We start from the raw sequence: 17,920 nt of genomic DNA, 5'->3' as shown, positions 1-17,920 counted from the left end.
ACGTCTCAGATGTTTGCGTGTCATAGCTAGCCGTCTCGTTAAGTTATCGACCGCTTTCAAGGCTGGAGGGGGATTCTCTCAATTTGCCCGGTGACCGCTGGAACAACAGTGAAAATCTAATTTGGAGATTCGAGAGAACGCTATACCCTTCCCATACTGCAACTCTGCCAAATGCGGAGCCAGACCCTCAAAACAATTAATTACGGGTCATAACCTGAGAGGGTCGGCATTCCTGGAGGCTGGAGACGGTGTTAGATATTCCTCAGCTGTGCTGTGGGAGAGGACGGTGGGGAGCACGGATCGTATCCAACATCACAAAAAGCTAAAAACATCATGCATTTCATACTAAAAACAATCTATGATCTTAACTAAATCAGACTGACTGACAGATTATACAGTTTGGTATTCGTATTTATAGGCGCCGAGTCAAATCAAACATCAGTGGCCAAAAACACTGAAGATTTATGTTTGCCACTTTGTCCCAAAAATTTATTTCAATGCCAGTTCTCTCAAAGTGCAGATGTTTTCATTTCTAATCCGCCTGCTTTTTTCTCGCTCTCACTTTTTTTTCTTTTCTTTTTTTTTGCAGAATAGCAGATTACTGTATAAACTATCATTTCACATAGGAAATACGGCAGTTTAAGGGTTTGTGACCTAATGTTGTCAATCGTAAGTAGCTAAACACACCGAATGACTGATTAATGTGATTTCTTTAATATGTAAAAGCCTCATTGTAACACCAAATGAGGTTATTACTTAAAGACTTGATTCACTCACTAATTGTGTCAGTGTCTTGGAAGCCGATGCTGATCTAAAATTTCTCTTTGATTAATCGCTAAATCAGATGTGTGTAACATGAGCAGAAATACCAGCACCGATCACAATCAATCACACAAACATAGTTTGAAGCAATCAAACACAAATGTTGCATAATTAGTTTCACGTTTCCAATCAAAGCTAATCGTTCACGCTGTTTTCCCCACATGTGCCGCAACATCTGAGGTGTCATTGCAGTGTAAAATATGCAGATGCTCCAGAGACCAACCAAACCACTTTTTTTTTTTGTACAGAATCTCTATACTAATACAGATGGATATCACTCAGAAATGTAATTTTGCATACGATTTCTGTCATGCAATGCAATAGACATATCAAAGGAAAAACAAACTGTGCTGCAAGTTAGTATTTCAACATGTGGTGGTCTTAAGGTCTCCTCTCTTTGGAGATCATGAGCTGTATTTATTGCCCTAGGTGAAGCTAATGACCAGGTCTACCTTTGAAATTGATCCCATCTCTCATCAAGTGGTGCAACATTATGGATTTTATCCGGGCAAATGGGTAATTTATCAAGAGTGTAGCTAAAGTGAAATGCGAACGAGGCATTTGCTTTTAGGGAAAATAATACAATGATAAAAGGTAGAAAGTGAGGATGAAAATGGATATGCCACATCAGTCATGTGCTGGCACTCTATGCGTATTTTAAACTCTGATTTTTATTATAAAGCTCCATTATTAAGAGGATCATGACCTTAGTTAATAGACAAGACAGATGACTTTGCGTCATTCCAAATCACCATCCTTCCCACACTTATTTTCTCATTCTTCCTTAAGTTTAACTAGATCTTAGTCATTTTATGTCTCAGTTCAATGTGTTGAACATATAAGGGCAGCTCATACCTTGAACTGACCCCGGCCTGATTCTGTTTTGAAATGCAATCCAGGTCTATGAGGCGATGATTAGCAGTGCAGGTAATGTGAATGGATCTAACGGCTAAGATTGAATAACGACTAAAACAGAACTCCAGGTTGCTGTAATCAGACTGGTATGATATGTCCATGTATTGGTGCCTCAGTATCTTAAAATTCTTATTATGCATGTACTTTTACATTTGCACAGGGGCACAGTAGTACTGTGGACACAGGGACACACAGAAAAATATATAGCATTAATATATGTGACCCTGAACCACAAAAGCAATCGTAAGTCACTGGGGGATGTTTGTATATCAATAGCCAAAAATACATTGTATGGGTCAAAATTATAGATTTTTCAGATCAGCAGTCTTCCCCATGATTGTGTAGCCTAGTGAACCAAACTGAGAGACCATTTTGAAGGCTCAGGAAACCTTTGCAGGTGTTTTGAGTTGATTAGCTGATTGGCATGTCACCATATTCTAATTTGTTGAGATAGTGAATTGGTGGGTTTTTGTTAAATGTGAGCCAAAATCATCACAATTAAAAGAACCAAAGACTTAAACTACTTCAGTCTGTGTGCATTGAATTTATTTAATACACGAGTTTCACAATTTGAGTTGAATTACTGAAATAAATGAACTTTTCCACGACATTCTAATTTATTGAGACGCACCTGTATATATATATATATATACACAGTATATACTATTTAAACATGTTCAGATAACAAGACATCCAATAGTCCAAGAAAAATTAAATTTTAAGATTTGTTTTCAGTAAACATTTTTTCTTATAATCACATCACATATATGAAATGTTACTATGTAAAAAAGAAAGTGAGATAAGTTTATGAATATGTGTTCAGCTTTATGTAAACCCATGCATTAACTCATGAAACAGAAGTTAATTAAAGAAAGGTTTCAATAAACCTACTGCATGTAAAAATGTAGTGCAGTTATTGTCTTCATTTTTATATATTTTTATATGTATAACCATACACAGTCCATGCATATAGCCTAAACTGCAAAATATGTACAATGCTGAAAAATATAAGCACTAGTATCCCATACATGGAAATGTATTATATGAATATAATTTTGTATAAAATATAATCGTATTATATTTCCAAGTATATTGCCGTTTATTTTTGTTTTGTTGGAATTATTATAATTTTTTAACTAGGATAAATGGATATTTGAATAGAATAAGGAAATAGAACCAGGTGACCTTTTTATTTACAGTACATGCTGGGCTACAAAGTTTCTTTTCATAATGTACCCCAAATAATAATTAAATATGAGTCATAAAACTTTTTGCTTTTTACGAGATCCTCTCTCTCTCTCTTATTTTCTCAGGAAATGCGGAAATTCTTCTTTGGCATCTTGAACGTCACAACAGGAAAAAGTGAAATCTGCCATTTCCAAAAATGGTTAAGCAATACTTCCTGTGACAGCAAAAACAAATTCAAAAACAAACAAAATTTGAGTTCAAACCCCAACAAGCATCCCACAGAGAGACGAGAGTACCGTCAAATAAACTTAACATTCTGATAATTGTTTATATGTCGGAGGTCTCGGGGGGTGAGTCACAGGATGATGGTGAATGTACAGCGGGAGTAGAACACTACTGTGTTTACACATCTGGCCTCTTTGGGCCCAAACTTGTGGCTGTCTGCTACTGCTGAAGGTCTTCGGCAGATAAAAGATACATTTGAGATGCATTAGAGGTTCATTAAGATGCCACACCAGAGTTAAAGGGATTACCAGCTTAGTGTCATTGTTGACACCGACTGCTAGACTACTTATGTGACGTGTGAGTGGTCACTACTAACAGTATGAGTAAAATACTTCATGTTTAAACTTTGGGTCATTCGATCAGATATATAATACATCATGAGTGTAGATTTGGGTCGAGACATCCTTTTTTTAATCAGTGGTGAAAAGACTTTTAGTATGTAAATAAAGCATTGACCACTTAAAGTGGTGGGTTTCTGAAACTTGTAATTGCTTTAAACATTGAAGGCACGAAATATACAGCTACTTATGCTTTGTATATGAACAAACACTCAGTGCTACATTAAAATGTATCTCTAAAACAAACAGAAAAGTACCATATTGCCACTCCTGTTCAACTAGACAGTACTAGACAGTTCAATTGAGCTGGTTAGGATGATCCGGTTAGTCCCTATTGGTAGATTAGAATTGGTTAATATAATTTTTTCTGAGGGGCACCATTGGTGGTCCTTGTTCACTTAAGGCTGAAATACACACTACTTTTAAAATTTGAACAGATTTTTAACACTAGGCGTCATTCACTGGCCGAATTTGTAAATGGAGAGGAAGAGGACAAACTAGGCATTGTAGTCTAAATGGTTGAGGATCACAGACCAGACTTTCAAGTCATTATGAACACAACAAACTCACATAGAATCATGCGTCTCACAATAGAACAATATGGGCTCTAAAATCAACTCAAAATATCAAATGTTTGATATCCTCCGACTGGATGGATTCATAGTTCGAAGCTAAAATATCGTAGTCTGAGCCCAACTGCTTTTTGATGGATTGATGACTCTTTGACTGGACCATGAGCAGGACTTTGAACTTGGGTCGTCCAAAGTGTTATGTAGGAGCAATTCCCACACGAATATAAACTGTAATATTAAATTCTGATTGGTCAATTGCAACATGTTGTTTGATCATTTCTAATATTCACCATTGCCATACCAAAATCAGCAATATTTTAATTTCTCTCATTTCACTTGCTCTCTCATTTGCATGGGTCATACATTTAATAACATTAAATGAGGTCATTATTTTTGTTTTCTTTGCACACAGAAAGTATTATCATAGCTTCGTAAAATGACGGTTGAACCACTGATGTCACATGGACTATTTTACTGATGTCCTTACTGCATTTCTGGGCCTGGGAACATTTCAGTTACATTGCTGTCTATGCAGGGTCAGAAAGCTCTCAGATTTCATCAAAAATATCTTAATTTGTGTTCCGAAGATGAACGAAGGTCTTACGGGTTTGTAGCGACATGAAGGTGAGTAATTAATGACAGAATTTTCATTTTTGGGTGAACTATCTGTTTAATATTATTGCAGTGTTCACCTTGTTGTTAGGGCGATTGTTTTGTACATTATAATGAACATTTTTAGCGGGCATTTAACTGAAGACAATGTATAAGAAATATAATATAGTAACATTATATAAATAAACTGTAGGGTGTGACTAGATTGCCTGACCAAATTTGGATGATTTCTGACAACACTTTTTTGACCTACAATATGACAATCATGCAGCTTACTTAAATTATCATTTATAATTTTGTTTGAATGTTGTGAATCCACTTGGCTTAAAAATCTGAGGGGGTTCTCTGAAAATCTGACCTACGAGCTCAAGATGACCTATCAATAATGTAAACTATAATCTTTAAATTTACAACATGGGTTGTATATCTTGTCAGGCAGAACAAGGTAATAACTACAGGATGTGCGTCCAACATGGGTAGAACAGAAATAACCCACAACCTTCCCCAGACCTTAACCCTAACATTAAAAGAATGTTTAAATGGGGTGTTTGGTTCATTCTAAAAAGTAAATCAGATTTTCAATACAATGGCCCAGTTTGAATGGTAATGCAAATGGTCTATCAATTTTGGCTTAAACCCAGCTTTTCTTCACTTTCCAACTCATCAAAAACTGTGAGAAAGTAAAGACACATTTAAACTGCCAGAGATTGCACAACACACCTTTTTGTCAATGAACTCCATGAACTTCCAAACGGTGTCACTCATACAACATTTCACAGACCCAGTGATATGGCGCATTAATGGTTGTTTATCCTTGTGATGGATGGCACTGGTGTATTACACCGGAAAGGCTGCAGTGAGATCATTGCTCTCTTAGTTTGAGAGCGGTTATGTGGATACAGAGAGTGAATGCAGACCAGCTCAACTGCACTGTTGATGTTGAACATCAACTCACTGTGGTGCTGAAGTTATGATTTTTGTCTCACCATAGTGATTAATTTGATCATGCCACCTGCTGAAGTAGCCATCACAACTGCATACTGGACATTCCTAGTATGCACTATAATTTTGTATTTAATACATGGAATAAAACATTGAACCCACAATTTCTAAAGATTCAAGTCATATTGGTTAGTTTTATTTTATCCATTATTTCTTTTATTTATTATTTATTTTATACCACCAAAGGAGTGAATAATTTTACGACTTTGTTTTGAGTGGATGTCGCCATTATTGCCACATCACAACTTCTAACATGAAAAACAGCTATTTATTAGGAGATTTTCCAGACATAATAATTTTTTCCTTTATCTAATCAATGTGTTTCAAAACATGAAATCGATTTTATTTTTTATTTTATTTTTTTTCTGTCTTTTGCAATATCACTTTAACAAAAGCCAGTTCCTTAATCCAGGAAGTGACATCACTTTAGCAGGAAAACAACACAAACATCAGTAAGTATTATTGGTTTTTCTTCTTTTTGGGGGATGGTTTTATTAGTTGGCTAGTTTCACTGTGTAACATTTTATTTGTTTGATTAATTTTTTTTGGAAATTAGTATGGCAATATCCAAATTTCAAAATATAAAAGAAAAATCAACTTTAGGTTGACGATAAGCAAACTCTCAGTCTAGCTGTTTCTGCCCATCCTGTTAGGCATGCTGTTAATTTTCTTAATTGTCTTAAAATAAATAGTTTTTAATAGTTTAAGTGCCTGAGCTTAACCAGAGTCTGGTAAAACTTTTTATAGAAATCCTTCTTTAGACATACTACAGAATTCTGGGCTCTTTATCAACATCTGTGGTTTAAACATAAAATTAAAGAGTTGCTAGCAAGAAGAAAGTCCTAATGAGATAAACTTGTAAGGATGAATGGTTGATGCCAAAAATTTTCTGCCATATTGAATCCAACAGCTCTGAATTTAAATCATTATTGTAGGCTGACCATAGTGACTTGGGGTAAGACAACAATATGCTTTTAATGACAAGCTTTTGCCTTGATAAGAGTAGCTATTTTGTTAACTTCTAAAAAAAAAAAAACTAAAATGAAAACTTGAACTCTAACAAAAAAAAGGAAATACTTCAAGACTGTAAAGTTTGTCCATCCTAACTGGTTTTGACATAGTTAAGACATTACTTGTCATTATTGGATGTAACCCTTGTGATCCCACCGTATAATGTCTGCAGTTAAATCAAGAAGATTTTAAGGGTGCATAAAATTTCAGATACATTTCAGAAACTGTATTCTTGAATTTTACCCCAGATCTATTTCAAAAGCTTTGCTGAGGATAAAAAGATTGGTCTGAAGTAGCAGAAGTGAACCAATATAACAAATCGTTCAGTAACAACTCGTCAAATGGAGACTAGGCCCATTTTCAAATGTGAAAGTTTGTTTTGGTGGCACTTCGTAGTCTAAATGTTGGTTTATTCAGTGGTGTGTGAGTTAGTGTAGTAAGAGGGCAGTGCCAGTTCTGCCTCACCCAAACAAGTGGCAATTTGAGCTGTGAATGACTTTATGTGCAATTAAATTTAAAGGGCCGAAACAAAAAATGGAACAGACTGAGACCCCAGAGCAATGAAAACACAGGAAAATGTGCACAAGAGGCACAAGGCTGAGAAGTGACATCACAAGAAGACTAATACTGCATTTTATTGACTCCTCCTTTTTCCCGTAAAACTCTAAAGACGTAACGAACGGGAAACACTATCTAAAACTTTCAGATGATGACAACAATGAGATTCTCATGAAACAGCCGTTATCTTAGCTGTTAATTTAGCTGTTTTTTTTTCTCTTCCTGCACATTAGGAAAATTTTATTGCTCAGAGGTTGTTCTTACATAGTTCAGGAATCTTAGAAGAAGAAGATCCTTAAAAGAAATACGTAGAAATAAAAGCAATGAGATTAATTGCTTGGCATACAGTAACTGTCAAGAGTGCAGATCATTTTGTTTTGGGAGAAAGTTTGAGAAATGTTTGAGATCTGACTATTTATTGCAGCTTTTGTTGAGATCTCTTAAAGGGATAATCTTTAATTACCCTCAAATCGTTCCAGACCTAAGACCTAAGACCTTCGTTCATCATCGGAAAACAAATTAAGATATTTTTGATGAAATCCGAGAGCTTTCTGACTCTGCATAGACAGCAATACAACTACCACATTCAAGGCCCAGAAAGGTAGTAAGGACATCATTAAGGGGTTCATATGACGATGCTAAAAATAACGTTATTTTGTGTATTTGGTGTAATGTAATGTGTTTATGCGGTTTAAGGTTAAAAAAACATTATTTTCCACATACAGTACATTATTGTCGCTCCTCTCTGCCCCGCCTTTCTGAAATGCGTCGATTTTTACAAAGCTCATCGTTCTGAAAAGCACGGTGTGCTCTGATTGGCTAGCTATCCAGTGCATTGTGATTGGCCAAATACCTCAAGCATGTGACAGAAATGTTACGCCCCTTACAATATTTGGAAGCATACAGCATCTCCATGACATGGTGATGGCAACAATACTACAGCGAGAATAAAAGTTACGCCTTCTTTCTTTGCATAAACATTTGGGTAGTGTTATACAAATCTTCCCACACGTTGATGTAGATTTGTGGGGACATGTTTAAATGAGGAATTTTAGGAAGGTGTGAAAGAGTCTTAACTTTTATAAAGAATATTCTTTTGGGTTTGAGACTTTAGTCTTTGCAACTTTACTGATCTTATATATGCACAAACAGCTTGTAACACTCCAAAGAGAAAGGAAAACTTGAAATCGCATCATATGACCCCTTTAAAATAGTCCATGTGACATCAGTGGTTCAACCGTAATTTTATGATGCTACGAGAATACTTTTTGTGCGCAAAGACAAAAATAAGACAAAAACAAAAATAACAACTTTATTAAACAATTTCTTCTCTTCTGTGTCAGTCTTTGACGGGCATTCATGAGAGTATCACGAACAAAAAGTAGTCTCGTAGCTTCATAAATTACAGTTGAACCACTGATGTAACATGGACTATTTTAACGATGTCCTTACTACCTTTCTGGGCCATAAAACATTTCAGTTATGTTGCTGTCTATGCAGGGTGAAAAAGCTCTCAGATTTCATCAAAAATATTTTAATTTGTGTTCCGAAGATGAACGAAAGGTCTTACGGGTTTGGAATGACATGAGGGTGAGTAATTAATGACAGAATTTTCATTTTTGGGTGAAATATCCCTTTAAGAAACTTGAGATGACAAGATTACCAGGATCTTTTTCTCATAAGAAAATCTGAGAAACGGGAGACTTGAGTAAAAAATCTCCATATTCTAATCTCATGGCTGTCTAGAAGACAAAATACTAAGAAATTAAATAGATTTTTTTTTCTTTTATATGGGTGTGTGACCTAATGACTTTCTGTAAATTGTTCTGTACTTTCCCACAATTAATTATGATGGATGATGGGTAGAAAAGTCTAGAAAACAATATCAGACTGTTGCTGGCAAATGATCAGGTATCTTATTGACGGCTTTTTCTTTTTGAATTTAGTCCACAAATTATGTATGCTGCTACAGTACATGCCAGTTCCAGAACTTGTTGTGCAGGATCCATTGGCTTTTTGTCCCGGCCCATTAAATTTGACATTATTGACTGTCTGGGTGTGGACCCATCTATAAAAATTCAAGAATTCAAGCAACGGTCATATGAGGTAAGAGCTTTCATTTGCAATTACTGGTCTTATTTTACACTTATCTCAGGATGAATTCAAAAGATTTGCGGTGTTGTTTGTTTTCATTATTCAGCACAAAAGATTAAGATCTAGCGCTTTCTGGGTGAAATTAGAAGTGTTTGTTGCAGCTGTGATTCATTTAACTGCAGCGCATGTAAGTGAGTCAAACAGTTGCTCAATGCATTGTCAGAAATGGCAGTGAGTAGGATTCCAGTAATGAAGAAAAAAGGGAGAACCCATTTTTGGCCCTTTTGTTTTTAACTAAATCTCAAGAGGACAAGACTCTTGTAGTCTGTGCTCATTTGCTGAACTTTAACAGTAAGACTGAGAAAGCAGCTGTCAATTTTAGCCTGTGCTCCATGCCATATGTGTGTCTAAGCGTGTATTCATGTTCTGGTGCCTGGTCAAGGTATAATAAGTGAGTCAGAAAGACACAGCTGCCGACCAGATGATTGGAGCCACCTGCTTTCTACATCATTTACACGTTCCACAAATGTACAAACAACAGCAAATTAAAGGAGTCTAGAATCCTTGAATCTGTCTGTCTGTTTTCTGCTCAGACTTTAATATCTTGGCACTGTGAATCAGTGGAGTGCGTTTGTGTCTTCATGTGCTGCCTCACACTGTGTGGTTGTACAGTTTGTGCTGGATGCTTCAATGAGGGACTTGTGACATAATAGTGATATGTTTGCATGCACTACATCAAGGTTGTAAAATATGGCCGTTGCAGAATCTTACATATGAGGGGCATTCTCTCTGAAGTAGACAAGCTAGTGCCCACACATCGCTACTATGCAGTCTAAATGCAGTAATGCCTGCTTATCAGTAAGTCTTCAAGGGAAAAAAAGTCTGTTTGCACCATTTGCTCCCACAATCAAACATTTAGAAGCCAAATTATCTCTATATACATTATATACATACAGGCAAAATCTGGACCTAATATGATAAACAGTAACCAATAATTTAGAATACCATTATTAATTGACTGAACAAACGTGTATTGTGAATATAAATCTTACAAGTAAATGGATATAAGTCTCACAGAACCTCAAGTACAGTATTTATGACGGCTACGATTTCTGATTCGTTATGAAGTGGAAACTGACAGACGAGTCGTGATTCAGTGAGGGAGTTTTGAACTCAACTGAATCTGATTCTTTAAAAATGTCTGTTCATAAGAGTCATTTGATCGTGAATCGCTCGTAAAATAGCTAACCCAGGGCTGTCCAAACTTGGTCCTGGAGGGCCGGTGTCCTGCAGAGTTTAACTCCAACTTGCCTCAACACACCTGACTGGAAGTTTCTAAATAGTAAGAGCTTGATTAGCTGGTTCAGGTGTGTTTAATTAGGGTTGGAGCTAAACTCTGCAGGACACCGGCCCTCCAGGACCGAGTTTGGACAGCCCTGAGCTAACCCCTTTGAACATTAAGTAATATTATATTATATTAAGTAACACACGAAATTTAACTGAAGGACCACAGTTAATGCGCTTTTTTACTGTATTATAGTAGTGATTATTTTGAATGTAAAAAATGTACATAAATTAAAATATACACTTGGTTTATCGTAAATAGTTGATGTTTTTAATGAATGTCAGTACTGTATATTTATACAAATAAATGATAATATTAAATTATAGGGGCAGTCGTGGCCTAATTGATATAGCGTCGGACTTATAACCTGAAGGACACGGGTTCGAGTCTCAGGTCCGGCAGGAATACCACGACTGAGGTGATACCCTTGAGCAAGGCACAGAACCCCCAACTGCTCCCCGATTGTCGCAGCATTGGTTGCCCACTGCTCCGGGTGTGTGTTCACAGTGTGTGCATGTGTGTTTGTTCACTACTGCAGTGTGTGTGCACTTGGATGGGTTAAATTCGAATTCAAATTCGACCATACTTGGCCACACGTCCTTTCCTTTCTTTCCTTTCCTTAAAGTCTGGTTGCCAGTGTGAGGTAAGCTTTAAACCCAGACACTGTGTTAAACATCAAATAAAACTAAAACATTAATTTATATTGATTATAACTAAACAACCCAAACCCAGAGAGGGAACTTCATCTTCCTCATTTCAGATGTCCACCACACACCCTTGTAACATAATGTTTAGCAGAATAAAATGAGAGAACAAATAGCTTTTAAATCCACATTTATCTTGTTCCAGTTCATTTTAATTTGAATTCATTTCTTTTTTTGAGGGAGCAGGTTACGACCTGGTTCCAGGTGGGAGGCAGTGGCCAATTTTAGAAGACCAAAGCAAACCGAGGGATGAATTAAGGCTAAGGATTTGGCTAATTTCTCCCCGCCTTATTGGAGACAGAAATCAAAACAAATTTGGCATATAATCTGAGCCCCTGCTTCATTTTCCTTTGGTCCAGGTAATTACTGAATGTGCCATGGTGCTCTCATTACTAGGCAACCAATTCCAAGTCCCCCCTGCCTTGAACATTCCAGCCAAATTGCACCTCCCACGTGAGCAGGCAATCAGCCGCCCAGGGCCAACCTCTCATGTTTGTAATAATATTCTAATAACCAGTTACTGGCCGTTTGGAGAGTGCCCTACTCCTACAAGTCACCATAATTAGGAATCCTAATGAGAGGAAAGCTGGACCACCACGCCATACCCCCCTTCGCTTGGCGGGAAAGGGCCACAACTCACTGCCCACAGTATCTGCTCGTCTGAACCTCTCAATTTGTTTGTGAGTGCTCATAGAGCGGTCACGTCTCGTCTTCTGTCTCGGCTGATTTCTGTCAGTTGTGCCCCTGAGGTTACTGGAATGGGAGCAGCATTGTGAGAATTCCATTGTGTTTGGTTGACATTGGCTCATTGAGCTTCACATTGATAGCCCACCCCACATGTGAATACCTGTATGAAATTATATGATTATGTGGGAGAAAGGAATGGAAAAGGTGCACTAAAACTATTCTTGATAGCTAAGATTTTATTATTTTTTTCCCCATCACTTGATAGATTAAAAAAGCAGATCAGTTCATGTATTGAAAAGTAGCTCTGGCATGTTTGTATATTTGCTGTGGTTGTCTTCCCGAAAGGATCCCAAATGCTTTCTATTTCTAGGAATGTTTTGACCATTATAGCAGCCCATTGTGTGAAAAGTACTTTCTCTTCAACATATCACTCGCTCGGATTGTTTTTGCTACTCGAAGAATTAGATTTTGTATTTTTTTTTTGGCCTTCTCTGTGGTGATGTTGATTTAGCACTGAATTTTCTTCTCTGCTGGTTATGCTACTAATTTGTGGTTAAATGGGTAAATTCAGTCTTATGGGAGGCCATTTTTCTCATTCCTGCTCAGCAACTCCAACAAAAATGACCTATGCACATTATGTTCATGTTACAGATGTTATTCTTCAAAGTTATCAAAGGTTCCAATACAGTCATAATTTTATTGACTCATTTTTTTGTATGTTTGTGCTTTACTTTTGTGTCATTGAAAGTAACCCATGCAAGAAATGTTCAAATAAAGGTTTTAAAGGAATAATCTCAAATGTATTTTATTATTAAAACTGAATGTTTTTGAAAGAAGTCTCCTATGGCTGCATTTATTTGATCAAAATCACAATAAAAACAGTACTATTGTGAAATAATATTACAATTTAAAATAATAATTAAAAAAAAAATTTCTTATAATGTATAATTTGGTTCTCAAGAAACATTATAATCAGAGTTGAAAACCATTGTTCTGCTTAATATTTTGTGGGAAATGTGATTTTATTTTGTGCAATTTATTTATTTCAGGACTTTCTGATAATTAGAAAGTTTAAAAGAACAGCATTCATTTGAAATATTCATCTTGTGTTTTATTATGAATGTCTTCACGAGAAGGGTCTGGCTGCAGCCTTGCACTTGTACTCTCAGACTTGCACTCTCAGACACTTGCGCTTCCGCTAGCGACGTCACTTGCAGTCTTTTTTTATTTTTATTTTGTTCTATTTATTGATTACTTTTTGTTTGAATCTCTCAACATTTTACAACAGTAGCCAGGTGGTGAAGACAAGAAAAAAGAAACTAACTTACAATGTTACTTGCAATCGCCACTTGCACTCTCCGATACCTGCGACGTCACTTGCAATCGACACAAATCGTGCGTGTTGCCAATGGAGACAAGAAGCTGTGGTGGTGATTAAACGATTAAAACTAATTTTGTACTGTAACGTACAGGGTCCTGCAAGAAAAAGACAAGACCCGCAAATCCGTGGCTACAGAACAGCAGAATATGAACGCAATGCACAAAGTCTCTTGTTAAGCGTTTTCCTCCTGTAGAAAAACATAAACACTTAATATGGTATGTGAGGGGCGTAACATTTCCGTCTCACGCTTGAGGTATTCGGCCAATCACAACGCATTGGATAGCTGGCCAATCACAGCACACCTCGCTTTTTCAGACCGATGAGCTTTGTAAAAATCGACGCGTTTCAAAAAGGCGGGGCAGAGAGGAGAAGCAATAATGTACAGTATGTGGAAAATAATGTGTTTTTTTAACTTTAAACCGCATAAACACATTTCATTACACCAAATACACAAAATAATGTTCTTTTTAGCAGCATCATATGACCCCTTTAATCACCAATACAGTGTCTTGTCTCCATTGGCAACACGCACGATTTGTGTCGATTGCAAGTGACGTCGCAGGTATCGCAGAGTGCAAGTGGTGATTGCAAGTGACTTCGTAATTTAGTTTCTTTTGTCTTGTCTTCACCACCTGGCTACTGTTGTAAAATGTTGAGAGATTCAAACAAAAAGAATAAATAAATAGAACAAAATAAAAAAATAAGGACTGCAAGTGACGTCGCTAGCGGAAGCGCAAGTGTCTGAGAGTGCAAGTCTGAGAATGCAAGTCTGAGAGTGCAAGTCTGAGAATGCAAGTCTGAGAATACAAGCGCAAGTCTGCAGACAGACCCTTTTGGTCTTCACTGTCACTTTTGATCACTATATGGCCTTATTCAAGTGATTTAAAAATGTTAGTTTTTCACTAACCACGCATAAACGTTGCTTTCTCAAAAACACAATCATGTACATACATGCTGCTCACATATTATTGTAGCCCAGTTTGTGCTGATTACAGTGTTATTAGACTTTAGCCATTTATATGTTTATAAGCAACTGAAAAAAGCACAGCATGTCAAAACTTCTCCAGGCCTCCAAAACACCCTCAGACCCCAGGGGGTTAATGCACCCTTTCCAAATAAAAGTATTAAACTCCTTAAAAAAAATGACCCCAACCACTAGTGTAAATTAATGTAGTTTGATATCATTGTGATACTGTTAAAAACGTTGTATGTAGATGATGTAGATGATGTAGCTACACCATTCTGTGGGATCAAGCATCACATAAATCACTAATATTTAATTATATTATTGTATGTGTTTCATCGATGACCTTTTTTTTTTTTTTGAGAGGTCTGCATGATAGAAGTAGAGTTTTATTTCCCCTGCCTGCTGCCTTTAATGTCACGGCTCACTATAGTTGCTAGTGAAATGTTTGGGACTACACCCATTACTAGCAGGTGCATAAAATCAAGAATACACCCATGTAATCTCCTTAGTCAAACATTTTTTTGCAGGCCGTGGTTTGCCCTTTTTGTTCCACAAACTTTTGGCTGTGTAGTATATCGCTGTTTCATTGCAATAGCTTTTGCTACAATATTTTGACTTGTTTTGGTTGCCAACTAAGATAGCAGCTGAGAAGGTTAGAAATTGTCTGTCACTGGCAATACATTTCAATGAAAACAAAAAACATGTCATTCTCCTTGGCCCTTTTCACCTCACATTTTCCACTCCTGCACTGGTAATTGGTTATTCTATTTTGAGGGAAAAGGCTACGCTCCCTAACATGTGTCTTGAATTGATAGTTTTGCCCCATTTCCTTTTTGAGAGCGAGGTCTTCGCAGAGTCGTCCCGTGGCAGTGTAGGTGGCCGGGGTTAAGCACAGAACTAGTAAGGAGGGGGTTTACTAAGTTTCTCTGTTTGCTAAATCTCAATATGAGGCCCAGGACAAGGAGAAAATCAGGAGGCTGAGGTCAATCACAAACTATTTCAAAAAACAAAACAACAAAAAGGAGATGCTTGCATGATGGAGGATCTGTTTTCTCATGCGGTTCTGTTGCTTGTTAGGGCTGCAGTACCAAACTCACATACTGTTTCACACGTGCACGTGCTAGGTGGCCTATGATAGGCATGCACTTTATTGAAGACGTATTGTGTGGCTATTATTGCATAATATTGTTTGATGGTTTTAATGTGCCTGTGATCACACTGAATCACACTATTTAGATACCGCAGGCGAGTAGTAAATTCTCACCTGCCAAATGAACAATGTGTGTGTTCTTTCAGCGATCTGTTACTAAGAGAAAACATAAGAAAACATTAAACCAGACCTGTTATTTTTCCCCTTTCATTCTGAGATTAAATTTACATGCCGCAAATTGTATGGTTACGGTCTTTAATCTAATTGATGAAGCAGCATTCTGCATGTCTGTGTTTTTTGTTTTCTAGACAGTGTATTTATTATTGGTAGGGATTTTTCTGATGACTTTTTCTGCAGGTTACATTGTAGATGACTTAAAGGGGTCATAGGATGCCCATTTTCCACAAGTTGATATGATTCTTTAGGGTCTTAATGAAAAGTCTGTAACATAGTTTGGTTAAATGGTAGTGTAAAAAACACCTTTTTTACCCTGTCAAGTTTTGTAGCATTTTCCTTTAAATGTTAATGAGCTAATGCTGACCCCGCCCCTCTCTTCCGAGCTGCTCTCTGAGGGACTGTTTACTTTAGCCGCATTCATCGTGCTAATTAGCACATTATTAGGAAAGGTGATTTGCAAAGATTCATTAAAAAAACACTTACTTCTTCTGTAGGTGAAGATGGATCACGAATGATTCGCGCGAACATAGATGCATTTATGTAGATCGGGGGTGCATTCTCTTCAAAAATAAACGTAATCCACTGCGTCTTCAGAGGCTCAGATGTCAGGAGTAAATGACGACTGCTATGTTCATTATTACATCCAACAACAGAACACCTCAATTGCTTAGGAGTCATTCTTGTCTACATCTGCTCTGGTGGTGAAACAATGGCGGACTGATGACAGCTCACTCAGGGCGGGTCTAAGGTAAGACGCCAGTCCAGTCTGTGCTGAAACGCTACTGTCAATCAAACTATCGTGGGAGGGGCCTGTTTTTGTGATGTCACACAGACAGGCATCTGAGATTGGCTCAATTTGAGAAAGATTTGAGCAGATTAAAAAAACCACTGGGTGGATTTTGATCATTTGAGTGTGGTTGTGTACACACCGCCAACACACATTTCAGTTCAAACAACTTGTAAAAGTGCATGTAGCATCATATGACCCCTTTAAGGGAATGACTGAATCATTTAACCAATTCAAAAATGCTGATTCATGATTGAGTCATTGAATTATTCACCCAGCCAAATCGCCTTAAAAACGCTGATGCTTTCAGGAACAAAACAATCAGTCACTGAATCATTCATTTAACGGATTAAAAAATGCTGATTTATGATACATATGACTGCTTTTATGAGTGAGTAACAGAATAATTAATTAAGATGCACAGTGCATCTGTGACTTTTGTTTGGAACTATTACAGTATGTTGGTAAAGCAAAGCAGACAAAGTAACTTGCGTAAGCAAGTTACTCAATAATTCCTTGTTTATTGAACTGTTGTATAAACATTAAAGCAATATCACATTCACAGTCATGCTGCTTTTCCTTGTGTGATATTGCTTAAGTACCAGTTTCTCATTAGGGGTTGCTGATCTTATTAATAATCAAAATGCACATGTTTTGTACTAATGCACATCTGTCAGAGCAGTAATAGTGTTGTTTATGCACTAGTCTTTGTTATGCCTAAAGCACCTGGCATTAGGAAAAAAATGCATGTAAATCACTCATCATGTGAGGCCAGCTATACTGCAGCATTAACTTATCCCGATGGTGTCTGCGCTGGAGACCCACGCACTCACGAGACAGAGGTAGCACATAAAACTGTACCCAACCTCACTGTGTATACAAAATAGAGGGTGTTTGTTTGCTTGTATAGACATAAAACCTGTACTTTGGTCACAGTTGCTGAAGTATAGTGGTTTTCAGTTAGAGGAGCCTATGAGGGGGCACAGTAAGTCAGTCTACATTATACGAACCTGCTCCGAGTAGAGATAACCAGCTTCCACCAGCATTTCTCCCTGTATAATGCGAAGCAGCTGCGACTCTCCTTGCGTGATACACCGAGCCACCAATTAATGGGGGGAGGACATGTTGACCTACAAAACAGAGGAGCACAACAAACCCTGTAACTACAAACAGGTTTGCCTTGAGAAACACTCCTCTCCAGGGAAAGGGGCGAGAGCGGGTGAAAGAACAACTGAGGAACAGTGACCTCTGTTCTGTCACAAAGCTCATGCCATGTGCACATAATCCACTTACCTTTAAAAGGGGTGTTTTTGTTTCTCTGTGGT

At 37.3% G+C, this 17,920-nt stretch overlaps 2 long non-coding RNA genes across 2 annotated transcripts; one reads left to right on the top strand and one right to left on the bottom strand.

The window, feature by feature from the left end:
* Positions 1-1,611: 1,611 nt before the first annotated feature.
* On the bottom strand, positions 1,612-16,805 carry LOC107681118 (uncharacterized). Its single transcript, XR_001633222.1, has 3 exons — positions 16,695-16,805; positions 6,754-6,770; positions 1,612-1,622 (listed from the first exon to the last, which is right to left on the bottom strand). It is a non-coding gene; the product is annotated as an uncharacterized LOC107681118 (long non-coding RNA).
* Positions 6,157-11,783, top strand: LOC107681119 (uncharacterized). The gene is made up of 3 exons (XR_001633223.1): positions 6,157-6,186; positions 9,250-9,409; positions 11,633-11,783. It is a non-coding gene; the product is annotated as an uncharacterized LOC107681119 (long non-coding RNA).
* Positions 16,806-17,920: the final 1,115 nt, after the last annotated feature.

Source organism: Sinocyclocheilus anshuiensis, unplaced genomic scaffold (assembly GCF_001515605.1).
Source record: "Sinocyclocheilus anshuiensis isolate Anshui unplaced genomic scaffold, SAMN03320099.WGS_v1.1 scaffold412, whole genome shotgun sequence".
In the NCBI taxonomy this organism is placed as follows: domain Eukaryota; kingdom Metazoa; phylum Chordata; class Actinopteri; order Cypriniformes; family Cyprinidae; genus Sinocyclocheilus; species Sinocyclocheilus anshuiensis.
This window is presented reverse-complemented; position numbering and strand designations above follow the sequence as displayed.